At 37.4% G+C, this 15,277-nt stretch overlaps 1 long non-coding RNA gene across 1 annotated transcript in view; it reads right to left on the reverse strand.

Annotated features, from left to right (window-relative positions):
- Positions 1-1,956: 1,956 nt before the first annotated feature.
- The window catches only part of LOC120236127, a 278,998-nt gene continuing 265,677 nt past the window's right edge, over positions 1,957-15,277 (reverse strand). Inside the window, exon 5 of the long non-coding RNA XR_005529580.1 lies at positions 1,957-2,208. This is a non-coding gene — a long non-coding RNA (uncharacterized LOC120236127). The remainder of the gene's footprint in view (positions 2,209-15,277) is intronic.

A 15,277-nucleotide genomic window follows, 5' to 3' on the forward strand; every position in this document is an offset into this window, starting at 1 on the left:
GTCTCTCTCTCAGAAATAAATAAAACATTAAAAAAAGGGAAAAAAAGGATTTCAGCTTTAAAAAAAGATAAAATTTTATGTCAGAGTTATTTAACAAGTTACTGAACTTTTCTTTACCTGTCAGATTTGGTTTATATTTATTCCTTTATTTAAAAAACAAGTATCTCAAGGAATCCAATTCAATATACTGTAATAAAATGGCAATGTTAGTACAGTTGATTCTAATACTTAGTAGCTTTCAATATACTGAGAAATGATAGCTGTAGAAATTGGAGCTCTAATCAGTCCATCAGAGTGTCCCCTCAGATCCATGGCATGAGCATGAATCTACAGAGACAATCATAAGAATTAAGCCACATTTGAGAAACTTCAAGAATTAATACCTGTGAATTACTCATAGGAGTTGCCTGATCCTTTCTGAAGTACTATATACTATCCCGGTTTTCCATTTGAATGTGCCTCTATAATCCTGCCTGTATCAATAACATAGGCCGCATAGGAAAATTGCTTATCCTTTGCCGCAAAGTAAAATTTTCAACAGCAATACAGTTTCGGTTTTTCTTCTTATTCCATCACTCTACTCATCTTGGAGGACATTCATTAGTTTGGAAGCTTACATTAAAGGAACTTGGAGACATGCCACGGTTTTCAGGGTACAGAATCCTTAGAGTATGACCCAGCATTAGCGCTGTTCAGGCGTGTAACAAAGCAGCAGAGGCGATGTAGTGCCAACAGAAGACAGAGAAGGCAGAGAGTCCGTTTTGAATCAGAGAGACGTGGAATCTTTGTTCTGACACTCCCTATTTTGTTGGACTATTAAATGAGCCTCTCTGTATCAGTTTCCTTGTCTGTAAATTAACGTAATAATACTTGAAATGGATACCATGAGATTTCATGTTGGTTTCTCTCCTTTTCTATCCAACCCCCACTACCTCCTGTGGTGAATTTATGTGGGTGTCAATAAAAGCAGTTGACTTGCAAGGCAATGATCAGTGCATTTTCATTAGTCATTGTTTCCCCCGGGACAAAGATTTTAATTTCTGATTCTCTTCTTCTTTGTGGTGCTTGGGTTCTACAGTCTTAATAAGTTTTCGCTGTGTTCTTTAATGCTATGCTCACAGATGTGAACTTTTAACATCCCTTTAGTATTAAATATTTAATAATGTTTGAACACTAACCTCTTATGGATGTTTTAAATCTTTCTGTAAATACACCAGTACAAATCATAAGGTTTAGACTTTCACTAGATACTGAGAAAAATAAGGAATTAAATCAACTACAAGCTAAGTTACATAGGAGATTTCATCTGGTAAGAAGGACAAACAACATATTTTCATCGATTTCCCTGGAGTAAGAAACTTTAGCTGCTAATTGCTAGTTAATGACCATGAAGTGCACTGAAAATATGTAAGAGCCGTATATAATGATTGAAACTTTATGACTGCTTCAAATACAATGATCATTTAACAACAGTTGAAAACTCTTTATGCTAATTGCTTCTCTTACTCATTTATATTACAGGGTGACCGCTTCTGTTTGAAAAGAAAAAAAAAAATAACATTCTTTCAGCCCTCATCTTATCCCTAGTACAAGCCCTCTGGTTTTAGCTCAAATATTCTTTTTACTACTAAATTTTCTCTATTCCTTGAAGTGTGATGTGTAAATAATGGCAGTGGATGTGCTCTTCCCTTTAGTCTCTTGTTTAAAAATTAAGGTGATCTAAATGTTGTCAAATGCTAAAGCCTTCAAAATCCCAATCCTGTATTTTTACTTCTAAATTTATGTGCCCTTGATTCTGACCAACTGCCACATTTCCTATCTTCTCTCCTTCTGAAGGTACAAGTTCAATTCTCCTGCGTACGGGTTGGCAGCACATTTTGTGTGCATTCTCCAAAGACTGCCAGAGCAACAAGAACAACAACAACAACAACAAAAAAAAAAAGAGAGAGAGAGAACTTACGTTTATATCACTTTTTATGGATTGGAAAAATAAATGCTTGGCACGACATCAATAGTTTGTCTATATCTGTTAGTCCTCTGCCAGGGAATAATATGAAAATTCTGAATAGGTTGTCTCTTTTATCTTTTTTCATGTATGGAAGTCCAAATTAGTGGCTATGATTCATGCTGACCTTCTAACATCGCTTTGTACTCAGGGCCCCTCGGTGCTCCATTCTGTGGCTGACCTGAGCAGCACTCAATTTATTACTGAGAACAGAACATAGAAATGGAGAAAGGTGAAGGCTGTGCTAAAGGGATGCATCTGGTTGACTGTTATTTCTGTTTAGAATCTAAACTAGTGTACTGAACTATACAATGATTTATAACAAGGTCTGGCTTATCTCAGCCTGGAATAAATTATTTGTTAACATTATATATGTTCCATGATCTCTGAATTATCATTGTTTCATTTAATCTATTCATTATTATCACAGAAGCTTATCAAGGGCTAAATATTACTCATGTTTAAGCTTCTTTTCAAAGTAATTCAACATTAGAAATTGTTTTTTACAAATTTGTTTTTATACTTCCATAGTTCAATAATTTAGTATTTATAACTAATGCTTTAAACACTCTGTGGAAAATCAAATGGCAAAATAAATATGGATTTACTTATGCAAGGAAACTATAACTAGATGCCCAGGTACTGAGGACATATTAGATTATTACTCAGCATAATTCAACTCTTTGACTCCAATAGTGATGCATTTTGTTTGAAATGAGAAAAGTTGACACCGCATTGAGAGCTGAGCCATGGGAGCCAGAGATCTAAAGTCCCCCAAAATTATTACAATCAGAGCCCATGAAGAAAGAAGACCTCTGTCACTTCTATACAGTAAGAGACATTCTGCCATTTTTGTCCTTTCAGCTTTGGTAAAGAGGCAGCCCATAAGCTTTATGCACCCTGAGGCCTTCAACACAGTGTTTCATTTACTTGAAATGTGCTTCATGAACTTCTGTCCCTTGTTTGCCCACATCCGAGTTCTACTTAGCCTTCTCTGGTAAAATGCCAATCCCTCAGTATGGTCTCTCCTGACCCCAGGCCCCCATAAGCACCCCATCACTCTCTGATGGCAATCTGGTTCTCCTCTATCATGACATTTGTCATGACTCAGTCAATGGAAGTCCTACCTCCCAAGAAGAAGAATGAAGACAGAGAGAGTATTCAATTCTGATGCATAGTAGAAACTCAGTAGATGGTTTTCAGAGTATGTGAAGAATAAATTACATGTTAAAGAATTGGTCATTTAAAGTATACAAAAGCATTGCAGGTTTTAATCAGAGAGGTCGTGATATAACTTGAAAATACAAAGTTACAATAACTTAGTTTATGGCAAAGTAGCCCCAAATCAGAAAGAATGAACTAGTGAATGCTGAGGGCAAACTGGTTTGTCAAAAAGAGAAAAATAAAATTTAACTCTTACTTTGGACTCCAGGTGGAATAGAAATCTAAATGTGACAAGTATTATCATACAGGTAATATTATTTAAAGAAAGTCCTCGAGCTCTACATGGGACTGGCTAAACAAGATAAAAACAAAACAAAAACCTATAACATAAAGCTAAAAACAATGATTTGATTATATCAAGATTAAAGAGTTCTGTTTAAAAGGATAATATAGACAAGGTTAAAATATCAAAAGCTGCTTAGATGTCACGTGCACATGGAAGGTAAAGGAAATTCTAATATTTAGAATACAAAAAAGAAAACTCCTGGAAATTGGCAAGAAAAGAGTCAAAACCTAAATTTATAAATGGCAAACTCTAAAAGATTCAAAAGAATATAAAAGTCACTGCAACTAATTTTCAATCAACAAATGCTTCCTAAAACATGTAGATTTCAACCCATACACTTCCAGTTGTAAAAAAAAAAAAAAAAAAGAAAAAAGAAAAAGAAAAAAAACCCAACATGACAGATGGGCCAGATATTGCTGGAAATGCACGGAAGTAGAGGCCACAGCACTGCTGGTAACCATGGGAATGGTGTAGCCATTTTATAGAGCGAACCGGTAGTGCTTTGTGAAATCATTTTTCTGAACTCTCACTTTCTCTTGGTAGAATTAGGTATCCATAACTTTGCCCAGTGATTTTTCCAGTGCTTTTCATGAAAAAGGAGAAGCATATATGACTCCACCATTAATTAAAGCCCTAGTCATATGATGTCATTTAGCCAATGTCATGTCAGCGACTGGCTACAGGCAGAGGTTGAGAAAGGCTTGCATGGCTCACATGATCAGTAGAGAAAGGAAAGTGCCCCATGTGGCCACAGGACCTTCAACCTGCTCACCTCTGTGAGAGACACAGCAAACACACCTCAACCCTACACATGGCCTAAATCCTGGCAGCTCACACGGGCTTCTCTCTTCATTCACCAATCTCTAGGCCAGACACATTCTTTCCTTGATAAGACCTGGGATACCGTTACTTTTTCTCTATTATCGTAAATGATAATTCAGCTTTGTTCCTATTAATTTGCTAAAATAGCTAATATTCCTATCTGCTTCCCTTTCCCCACACCCCAGCCCAGCCAATTCAACTTGAAATCTTCATAATTATTAAAAAAAAAATCATTTTAGAAAGAGAGAGAGAACATGTAAGCAGGCAAGAGGGGTAGGGGGAGAGGGAAAGAGAAAGGGGGTGAAAAACTCAAGCCAGTGTGGAGCCAGGATGCGGGGCTCAATCTCAAGACCCTGCCATCATGATCTGAGCTGAAATCAAGAGTGGTCTCTGAACAACTGAGCCACCCAGGTGTCCCCACAATTATGTTTTAATGTAGATCTGATCATGTTGTGCCAGTTTCCTGCTTAAAATCCTTCAAAGGGTTTTTATAGTTTCTGCAATGAAATAAAATTCACCTCCTTGATATATAGTGCCCCTTGGGTGGACAGCTCTGGCGATTTCTCCACCTCTTCCCCCACCGCTGCCCCCACATGTACCCTTGACTTCTGTGCTGGATGCTGTCTGCAGTTACTCAGAATTATCCCCACACTGGTAATTAGCCCTTCTCCTATAACTCAGGGGCTAGAAACTACATTTCTCAGACACGGCTGCCAGCAGTGTTCCAATATAGCAACTGTCAGCCTAAGGCGCTGGCGAAAGATTGGGACAGTGGAATAGAAACAGGAAGCACCAATGTTCTCCTGACATCAGCAAGCAGGTGGGTGCAACTCAACAGACACCAGGTAGAGATTTCACAGTAACTAAAACAGGCGGATTTCATGGTGATGATGACGTACCTACTTCCATGCGGCCTCACCTGAAGTCACCAGTGTTGGGTTCTTGGAAGTATTGTGACAATTCTAATTTTCTAATCACTGAAAGTCTTCCTTGGCCTTTTGGAAACTCACTCAGTCTAAAAGTTTTGTAATTATCTAATTTTTATATTAAATATATTACCTGAAATCTCTAGTGTGTTTTCTGTTTTTATAATTCTTGACACAAACAGTCTAGGAATGAATCCAGTGATCTCACTTCATACCTTTCTGATCTTTATCTCCGATTATGTTTACCTAAGATCCCCTACCATGACTCCATTGCTTAATTGCAACTTATCTTTCAAAACTTAACCGGAAAGTCCCTTTCTTTAGGAGGCAGCTAAACAACCTCTTATAAATCTGATGAAGATGAGCCCATTTCAACCTTACTTTATATCTCCTTGTTCGGAATTCTGGTTGTTTCTTAGCTTGTGTCTACTTTGTTCTAAGCATCAGAAGAGCAGAGACTGCCAAATTCAATGAGTATGTAAGTGGTGCTTAAAGGATAGTTTAGAACAGATGAATAGTAGCACAAGGCATGAATCTTTCAGACTGTATAAGAGAAATAAGACTGAGTCAAAGTATTTGTCAAAGTGTTTGCATATAGCAAGTAATAATAAGGACTATTTTGCTGCTGTTATTACTTTTATATTATTATTATTATTATTACCTGTAGTTGGAGGATTCAGTATTCAAATTTGGGACCAAAGACATTTTTAGGTGAATTGCTAGATAGTTTTAGCTGTCACTGTATGCTATTTAAAATTCAGGAATCTGGGCATCTAGGTGGGTCAGTCAGTTAATTATCCAACTCTTGACTTTGGCTCAGGTCATAATTTCACGGTTCATGAGATCAAGCCCCCATGTTGAGCTCTGCACTGACAGACCAGAGCCTGCTTAGGATTCTCTCTCTCTCACCCTCTCCCTGCCTCTCCCCAGCTCATGCTCTTTCTCTCCCTCTCTCCCTCAAAATAAATCAATAAGCTTAAAAAAATTTATAAAGTAAAATTCAGGAATCAGGGACAATTAAACATATTCTTTGTAATGAAAACAGAGTATCTGAACTAATTATTTGTCAGATTTGAAATGGAGTGGATTTGGACGGTGATGGGTACATGTGCATACAAATACATGTTTTCTGCAATAAAGAGTATTGGACAAATTAATAATGACTTGATATTAGGCTTTATTCAACTAATCAGTATGAGGCCTGGAATGAAAAAAACCTTACAGAGCATGTATTACAATTTTTGGAAAAAGAAACCAATCTAGACCCACCTAATGAGATTTCAGGAAAACAGAACATAGTCTCATAGTCTTCCATTTTCCACCAATACACAAATACATATCTGTTTCTCTTATGCTTATTATATTCCAATATGGTGTATTATATTATAGCGTCCAGATTAATATATATTTATATTCCTTATAGATTAATATATGTTATATATCTGTAAATATTATAATTATGTGGATAACATCCAGATTTTAAGTTGGGATAAGGTGAAATTTAAACATTTTTTATAGATATCACACTTACTTTTGTAAGAAAATGCCATTGCCCTCAAACAGTCAATTTTGTGAAATATAGACTATAAGTATTTTTTTCAAGCACAATAGTATGTTTCTTTGAGGCTCTTTGTATTAAAAGATACAGCACACCTTTTCAAAAATCATGCACGATTTTCAAAATACTGTATGATTTTTTTTTTCTTTTTGTGGCTGGTAGGAAATCATTTCTGAAGCATTTAATTTAAATGTCTTTGCTAAGTAAAACTTCCATATATTTTAGAGTAACAATTCAAACTATGTAGAGACAAGGTGTTTATAAATAGCTACGTTCTTACATTTATCATCCTTTTCTATCCCTGTGTGTTAAAATTAGCTTAAAAAGGCACGTTTGTAGTGGTTTTTGTGAAGGTGCTGGGCTGTAGATGTAGGCGTGCGTGTTGTGTTAGTCTCGAAGCTACCTGAACTTTTCGTCCATCATGCTATGTGGTTGGGAGAATCATATTCTACAGGACTTGTCTGTGATATGCTAGCTCTGAGGTAGCTCCGTCTATCATTCTCTAGAACAGATTTGCAACAATGATGATAATATTGTTCATGTATTCAGTGGCTATTATGGTTCACATATGTTATGTAAGTGAATCTTCACGACAAAATTATTAAGAAGGTGTTATTATCCTCATTTAGTAGATGAGTTAACTAGTTTCTAGAGGGTGTTTAATTGTTGGCTATCATAGCTGAGAGCTGGGAGCTGCGCTATGGACCCAGTCTGTCTGACACTGGGATTTGACTGTGATGGATAAGCACTAACTACAGAATGATGTTTTCAGTGCTTGATAACTGGGTACAGGCTGGCTCCAACCAGCTCAGGGGAGCAGATTCTGCGTGGTCATGCGGCTAGCACGAAATCGGCCCTGGCAAGAGCATTTTATCATGGAAATAACTAAATGGTGCAAATCGGCGCTTTTATACTCCAGCCAGCCAGTTTTTGTGCACGCCACTCGCAATGGATATCCTGTTACTACGCCCTTAAGTGGCCCAAAATATGAATTCATTCTTTTTGTTGTTTTGAAAACATTCACAAAATTTGCTTTTTTTTAAAAAAAAATAATATTTAGTTTTGAGGGAGAGAGACAGAACATGGGGCGGGGGGGGGCTGCGAAAGAGGGAGACACAGAATCTGAAGCAGGCTTCAGGCTCCGAGCTGTCAGTACAGAGCTCAATGTGGGGCTCGAACACATGAACCACAAGATCGTGACCTGAGCTGAAGTCGGATGCCCAATCAACTAAGCCACCCAGGCAACCCACAGAAATTCACTTTTACCTCTAACTATTGGCTCTTTACTAAATCTAAAGCAAATGAGTTTTTTAAAGGTCACACACATTAAGTGTTCATAATTTTAGAGTGTTTAAATATATGTTTACTGAGGATTCTAAATCAGCATTCTTCTATCAATTTTGGCTCCCCTATTATTATTAGCAGGTATATTACTCTCCCTGTGGATAGCTGGATGGATGGATAGCTAGGTAGCATAAACTGGAAATTTCAGGAACTCCTCCTAAAAGTGCACTGTAACTTAAATCTTGAGGTATTTATTAAAATGTTCAACTTGTGCTTTTTAAATGATAATTACCATTGGTTAAATTAATTATTAAAACTTTATTGTCATTGGTTTTTGCTGATTATGCAATGTATAATCACTCATGTTTTCATGAACGGTACACTGGGCTTGTACTTTAACAATTAGATTTTAGTGCCTATGTGAATTACAGCTCAAATATGAAACTTTTCCTATTTCTAAGATCATTGTAAACCAATCTTCCTATCCCAAATACAACGTGTAAAACATTATGACTGTTTCTTACTCTACTAGACAATGAAAAAGAGTCAGTGAAAAGATCTGTGTTCTTAAAGGTCTTTTTATTTTGCCTCCTTTGAGAGAGTGAGTTAAAAAATAGCCTCAGGCATATGTGAGAGAGGATCATTGTAACATCTTGATGGTTCAGTGTTTAAAAGATAATGACAGAGAAAGGAATATATCTGGAATTAGGGAGATAAGGAAAATCTCAAAGGAGTTACTCAGTTTTAATCATTTGGACTAACGTAAAAACACTGCCTAGTTTAGATATTTTTACCAAAAAAAAATATATATTTATGAAGTTTAGGGGTGGATAAATGTCTGTTCCCTCAAGTGTGTGGGAGGAAACTGAGCTGGATAACTTGCAGGTATAAAAGAATGCTGGTCTAACCTAGAAAGAAAAGCCAAGTGAAGCAAGATGTTAAGGGCGATTACAGACAAGGTATTGAATTGTGGTAGATTTTTTAACATAAATTTTTCTTATTTTTTTTTCTTTGGAGACACTGTTTTTATTACAGGCAATTATCTTATTCATGGTGATATCTTCAGAGAAATTTTGTTACCCTGAAGTGTCCTTACTTACAGTGTATGGAAGGCTGAACAATGAATGATCTCTCAAAGATGCCCATGTTCAAATCCCCAACACCTATAAATATGTTAGGTTATGTGACAATCAAGGCAGTTGAGAGAATTGAAGTGACTAGATGACCTTAAAATAGGAAGATTATTCTAGTTATAATGATGTGTCCAATATAATCACAAGGGTCCTTCAATATGGAAGAAGGAGACAGTGTCAGAGTGATGTGCTCTAAGACAGATTCACGTCACTGGCCTCTGCCAGCTTTGAAATCCATGAGCAAAGGAATGTGGGTTTCCACTGAAACCTGGAAAAGAATTGGATTTTCACCTAGAGTTTCTAGAAAGCCATGCTAACAATTTGATCTTTGCCCAGTGGAATACATTTTGAATTTCTAATCCCTAGAATTATAAGAAAATAATTTAGTATTGTTTTAAGTCCCTAAATTGGTAGTCATTTGCTAAAGTAATAATAGGATATTAATATGGGCAGGATGCTAAAATGAGAAAACATTCTGAAATGCTAGTCTTTCATAAGTTAATTTGTAGGGATAGCTTCTTCAAAGAGAAAAAAATGCAGGGACTCAATGACTGTTAGAACACAGGGTTGAGGAGGTAAGCAAGGCCGAACTGATGGTAAGACACTTGGTAAGAAGGTCTTCAGATTCTCTCTGAGTGGGAGTCAGTTCCAGAGAGAGAGGCACACCTTCCCATGTTAGCACATAAGCCTATGGTCTAGCACGCGTGGTCCAACATGAACAACATATGGACTCAGGGCACTTGGTCTGGCTTTACAGAAATGGTCTCCATGCTCACAACTAGACCACCTTTACGAACTGGGTCTATGTCAGCCCTACGTTTAATATAGTTAACTAATCTGGAAAAGATTTTGTGTTCTGTGGCAGAGAGAAATGAATATCTGTTATTTATATATGCCTCGTTTCTTGAATTTAATGACCGAAGAGCAGCTACTCTGGGTTGAATAATTCTTGTCAGCTTGTTAGTTTTGTCAGCCTCCTGATAAACGAAACAGAGCAAATGCAGTAAGTTTTCTCTGAAATCTTGTGACTCTGATGGATTTGATGGATTTACAATTTTTGTGGTAAATCATAAATGACCAAGCAATTAAAGCTATTCTGAAAAGATTCAAAACATTATAGGACTGGTTGAATTTCCTCAATTCATTCTAATTATTTAATTATTTGTAAATTCAGTGCACACATACCAAAAAAGAAAGTCAATAGTAAGTTATGGGACACCCCTCCGGTATCTTTGTTCAGTAAACAGAAGGACCCCTAAAGATATCTGTGTCCTAATCTCTGGAACCTCTTAATACATCACCTTAAACGACAAAAACAATTCTGTATATGTAATTATGCTTACATACTCCTGATATTGAGATTATTATGGATAATCATAGAAGTCCTAAAAATAAAATGCAGAGAAGGAAAGGGAGGAAGGGAAAGAGAAAGAGAGAGAGAGAATTTTCTCTGACTCAAGTCAGAGAGATGGGGCAAATGGCAAAATCAGAGAGACTTGAAGCATGAGAGGGTCTCGTCCCCCACTCCTGGATGGAGCTGCTCCAGAGTGAGTGGGGACAGTGTCTAGGAGCAAAGACAAGCAAGTGTTATGGACGTCAGCAACTACAGGATCCCCCCTAGAGCTTGAACTTGTTAACAGATTCTATCCCACCGACTCCAGGGAGGGTCCCAATCCCGCCAACTCCTTGATTTCAGACTTGGGAGATGCTAAACAGAGGACCCACACAAGCTGTGAGGTAATATATTTGTGTTGTGTTCAAGCCCTGACCTTGTGGGAAGTTGTTACAACAGTAAAAGACCACAAATCACCTTGCTTAAGGATGCAGGCATTGCACGGGGTCCCCAGGAAAGATCAGATGCCCCGGCTGGGGAAAGGCTGAGAGTCACAAAGAGCAGAAGATGATTAGTGCACTGATTTTCCTCTCAGCTGGAGCGTTGCCTCTGGATTCTCGGCACCATTACAGTAACTACAAAGCTAAAAATAAAATCAACTCAAAATCTGCACTTCTGTGTGGACTAGTGACCTGTGTTTTGGATTCATCTATCACACTCCTATGCCCAACTACTTCCATCTGAACCTGGGCTGTGGCGTGCCACTTTGATATTCACAATATTCTGTTGCCACGAAATGTGTTAGAGATGATGTTGCAAAATCACTCTTTTGTACACTGCCAGCTCCCGACAATCGACGTTCCAACTCAGACCTCACACCTGAATTGCTCCCTTTGCAGGACTTCTCCTGAGCTTTTAAATGATTTGGTTTTCATTTGAATAAGCACTTGAAGAAATTGTTGCGCCATTTGATTATAATGTTTCTTGTCAGATATCTGTAAGAGACTTATTCAGTTGAAAAATTGCATTACTTGTTCTTAAAAGGATATGTTATATCTAAAACATGTATAGGAGTATCACTAGCTTGCTAAATTCTGTGAAGAACACTCTATCACTTGCTTTTTAGCCTTTCATAATTTCCTCTAAATTTTCCATGTTTCTTCACATATATTCCTCACGTTTCTTCCTCTGCCATGTTTCTGTTACTGTGCTCATGTAAATTAAACAGTTGCCTGTCCTTGGTATTAAATGGCACCCTGTCCTAAGAATTTAAAGACCTCTGAGTAGCGTATCAGAAAGGTTAACGGCAAATGAAATGATGCATTTCAGTGATACTGTGGACTTCATTAAAATTTAGTATTCGATATTAGTCTTTCCTAAGATTACGAGTTCCATTGAATCATCTGATTCTGCCCTTGGAGTTTCACTAATAATTCAAAAACTTTGTTTCAAACATCTCTTGTCAGCATCTTTAAGCATCATGCTAATGACCCAGTACCACCCAAATATCAAAGATGGGAACCGCTGATAGAGGGAGGGCTTATCTGTTAGGATGAACTGGTCTCCTTTCAACATGACTTCCTGCATGGATGCCGTCACCATTTATATACAAGAAGCCTGTATTCTGACTGTGAGTGCTCTAATAAAAGAACTTCAAGTAGGTATATGATATGGTGTTTGCATCATAGTCTATAAATAATGCATTAGTTAGCAAAAATTTGAAATATAGAAAATGAAAACTGAAAAATAAGAGATGTGGATTGTCTCTTTGCCCAGAGGTAACTACCACCATCATTTTGGAATAGTTGTCTCTAGTAATGACACATAACTAAAATTATGCTCCGTATACAGATTTTCAACCTGTTTTTGCCTAACATAATGAGTGGTTTCTATTTTTATTAGTTAACACTAAAATTGGAATGCAAATCGACGATCATATGGATGTAGCACAATTTGCTTAATCATTTATTCATTACTCAATTCAGTTATCAAAGTTGTGGTATTGTAAATAACACTGAAACACAGGATGTTTGGGGTGCCTGGGTAGCTCAACTGGTTAAGCAACCAACTCTTGCTTTCAGCTCTGGTCATGAACTCACAGTTGTGGAACCAAGCCCCATGTCAGGCTCTATGTGGAGTGTGAAGCTTGCTTGGTATTCTCTCCCCCTCTCTCTGCCCCTCCCCTGCTCATGATCGCTCTTTCTCTCTCTCTCTCTCACTCTTTCCCTCAAAATTAATATATAAACATTAAAAAAATACATGATGTTTGCTTAAATTTTCTTCTACCATTGACAGACTGCTAGACATCTATGAAGACTTTGAGAGCTCATGACACATACAATCAACCGCTTCCCAACTCCAGGAGACAATGTCACATGGCTGCCTCTCCATCCTTTAATATTACCTGTCAATTCTTCTAATTATATAGATGAAGAATAGTATTTCATTATTTTAATTTGCACTGCTTTGATTTCTAGTAAGACCATATGTTTCCAATCTATGATTCATTATCTTTAAAAGAGTTGATCATATCTGTCTTGTTTACCTGACAGGTTTATTTAAATGATTAAGTCGATCTTCCTTATCATCAGCCTTCATGATACTGTGTGCCTCTCCAGTGCAATAATATTTGCCCCGATATATATGCGGTTCTTCACTTCCTGTCTCTCCTTCACACTAAACTACACTGCTGCATACTTTGAAGCACGGACCATGAGAGCTTTTGCTCCTCTCCAAGTGGCTCTATGTGTTATGGGTTCTCAAAGCAGGATGAGCTGGGAAACTTACAGGGGCTTAATGACCCTTTAATAAAAATGAAGTGGGGGGGGCGCCTGGGTGGCTCAGTCAGTTAAGCATCCAACTTTGGCTCAGGTCATGATCTCACGGTTGATGGGTTCGAGCCCCGTGTTGGGCTCTGTGCTAACAACTAGCTCAGAGCCTGGAGCCTGCTTCAGATTCTGTGTCTCCCTCTCTCTATGACCCTCCCCTGCTCACACTGTCTCTATCTCTCAGAAATAAAAATAAATAAATAAAAATAAAAATTAAGTGGAAGAAGTAAAGCAACAATGAGACCAGGGATGTCCTTATAGGCAAAAGAAGGACCATGGATTTTGTCAAAGTAAACCAGTGAATGATGTTAAGCAAGCATCAGCTTGCATCTTTCTTTCAATAAGCTCAGACCAAATGTAACAAATACAGTAGTATTTCAAGAACATGGGTCTTCATCATCAAAATAAATCACAGATATTTCAAAGAATACAGGACAATGTGCAGCAACAGTAGGCGAATCACCCTTACACGTGGTATTAAAAGTACAAGAGGCTCACAGAGGCAGAAAAAAAAAGCATCTGACAAAGTAAAAAAATCCATTCTTGATAAAAGCCCTCAACAAAGCAGGTCTTGAGGCAATATGCCTCAGCATAATAAAGGGCATATATGAAGAAAAAAAAAAAACCCTCAAGGAATATCGTTTTCAGTGGGGAGAACTGACAGCTTTCCTCCTAAGGTCAAGATCAAAACAAGATGTCCACTCTCACCACTTCTATTCAACATAGAACTGGAAGTCCTAGCCATAGCAATCAGATGAATGAAGTAAAAGGCACCCTAATTGGTTAGGAAGAAGTAAAACTTCAACTATTTGCACATGACATGATACTATATAGATAAAACCCGAAAGACTCAACCAAAAAACTGCTAGAACTGATCAATGAATTCAGTGAAGTAACAGGGTACAAAACCAATGTTCAGAAATCCATTGCATTCCTACACACTAATAATGAAGCAGCAGAAAGAGAAATTAAGAAAACAATACAGGGGTTCCTGGGTGGCTAAGTGTCCAACTTCGGCTCAGGTCATGGTCTCACGGTTCATGAGTTCAAACCCCATGTCGGGCTCTGTGCTGACAGCTCAGAACCTGGAGCCTGCTAGGGATCCTGTGTCTCCCTCTCTTTCTTCCCTTCCCCTGCCCATGCTCTGTCTCTCTCTCACAAATATATAAACATTAATTTTAAAAAAAATAAACATCCCAATTTACAATTATTCCAAAAATAATGAAATATGTAGTAATAAACTTAACCAAAGAGATTAAAAACCTGTACTCTGAACACTATAAAGCATTGATAAAAGGAATTGAAGATGATGTAAAGAAATGGAAAGACATTCTGTGCTCCATTCCATGGTTTTGAATAACAAATATTGTTAAATGTCTCTACTACCCAAAGCAGCCTACAGATTTAATGCAATCCTCTTCAAAATATCAATAGCATTTTTCACATAACTAAAACAAACAATCCAAAACCCACAAAAGACCCAAAATATTAACAGTAATCTTCAAAAAGATAAACAAAGCTGGAGGTACCACAATTTCAGATATCAAGATACACTACATAGCGGGAGTAACCAAAACAGCATGGTATTGGCACAGAAATAGACACATAGATAAATGGAACAGAATAGAAAGTACAGAAGTAATTCTGCAGTTATATGGTCAATTCATCTTTGACAAAGGAGGAATGAGTATACAGTGGGAAAAAGACAGTCTCTTCAACAAATTGTGTGGGGAAAATTGGAATGCAACATGCAAAATGAAACCAGACCCTTTTCTTTCATCAAACACAAAGTATCAACTCAAAACGGATTAAAGACTGAAATGTGAGACTTGAAATCATAAAAATCCTGGAAGAGAGCACAGACAGTAATTTCTCTCT

This window comes from Hyaena hyaena, unplaced genomic scaffold, assembly GCF_003009895.1.
Source record: "Hyaena hyaena isolate Hyena2069 unplaced genomic scaffold, ASM300989v1 scaffold_145, whole genome shotgun sequence".
Lineage (NCBI taxonomy): Eukaryota > Metazoa > Chordata > Mammalia > Carnivora > Hyaenidae > Hyaena > Hyaena hyaena.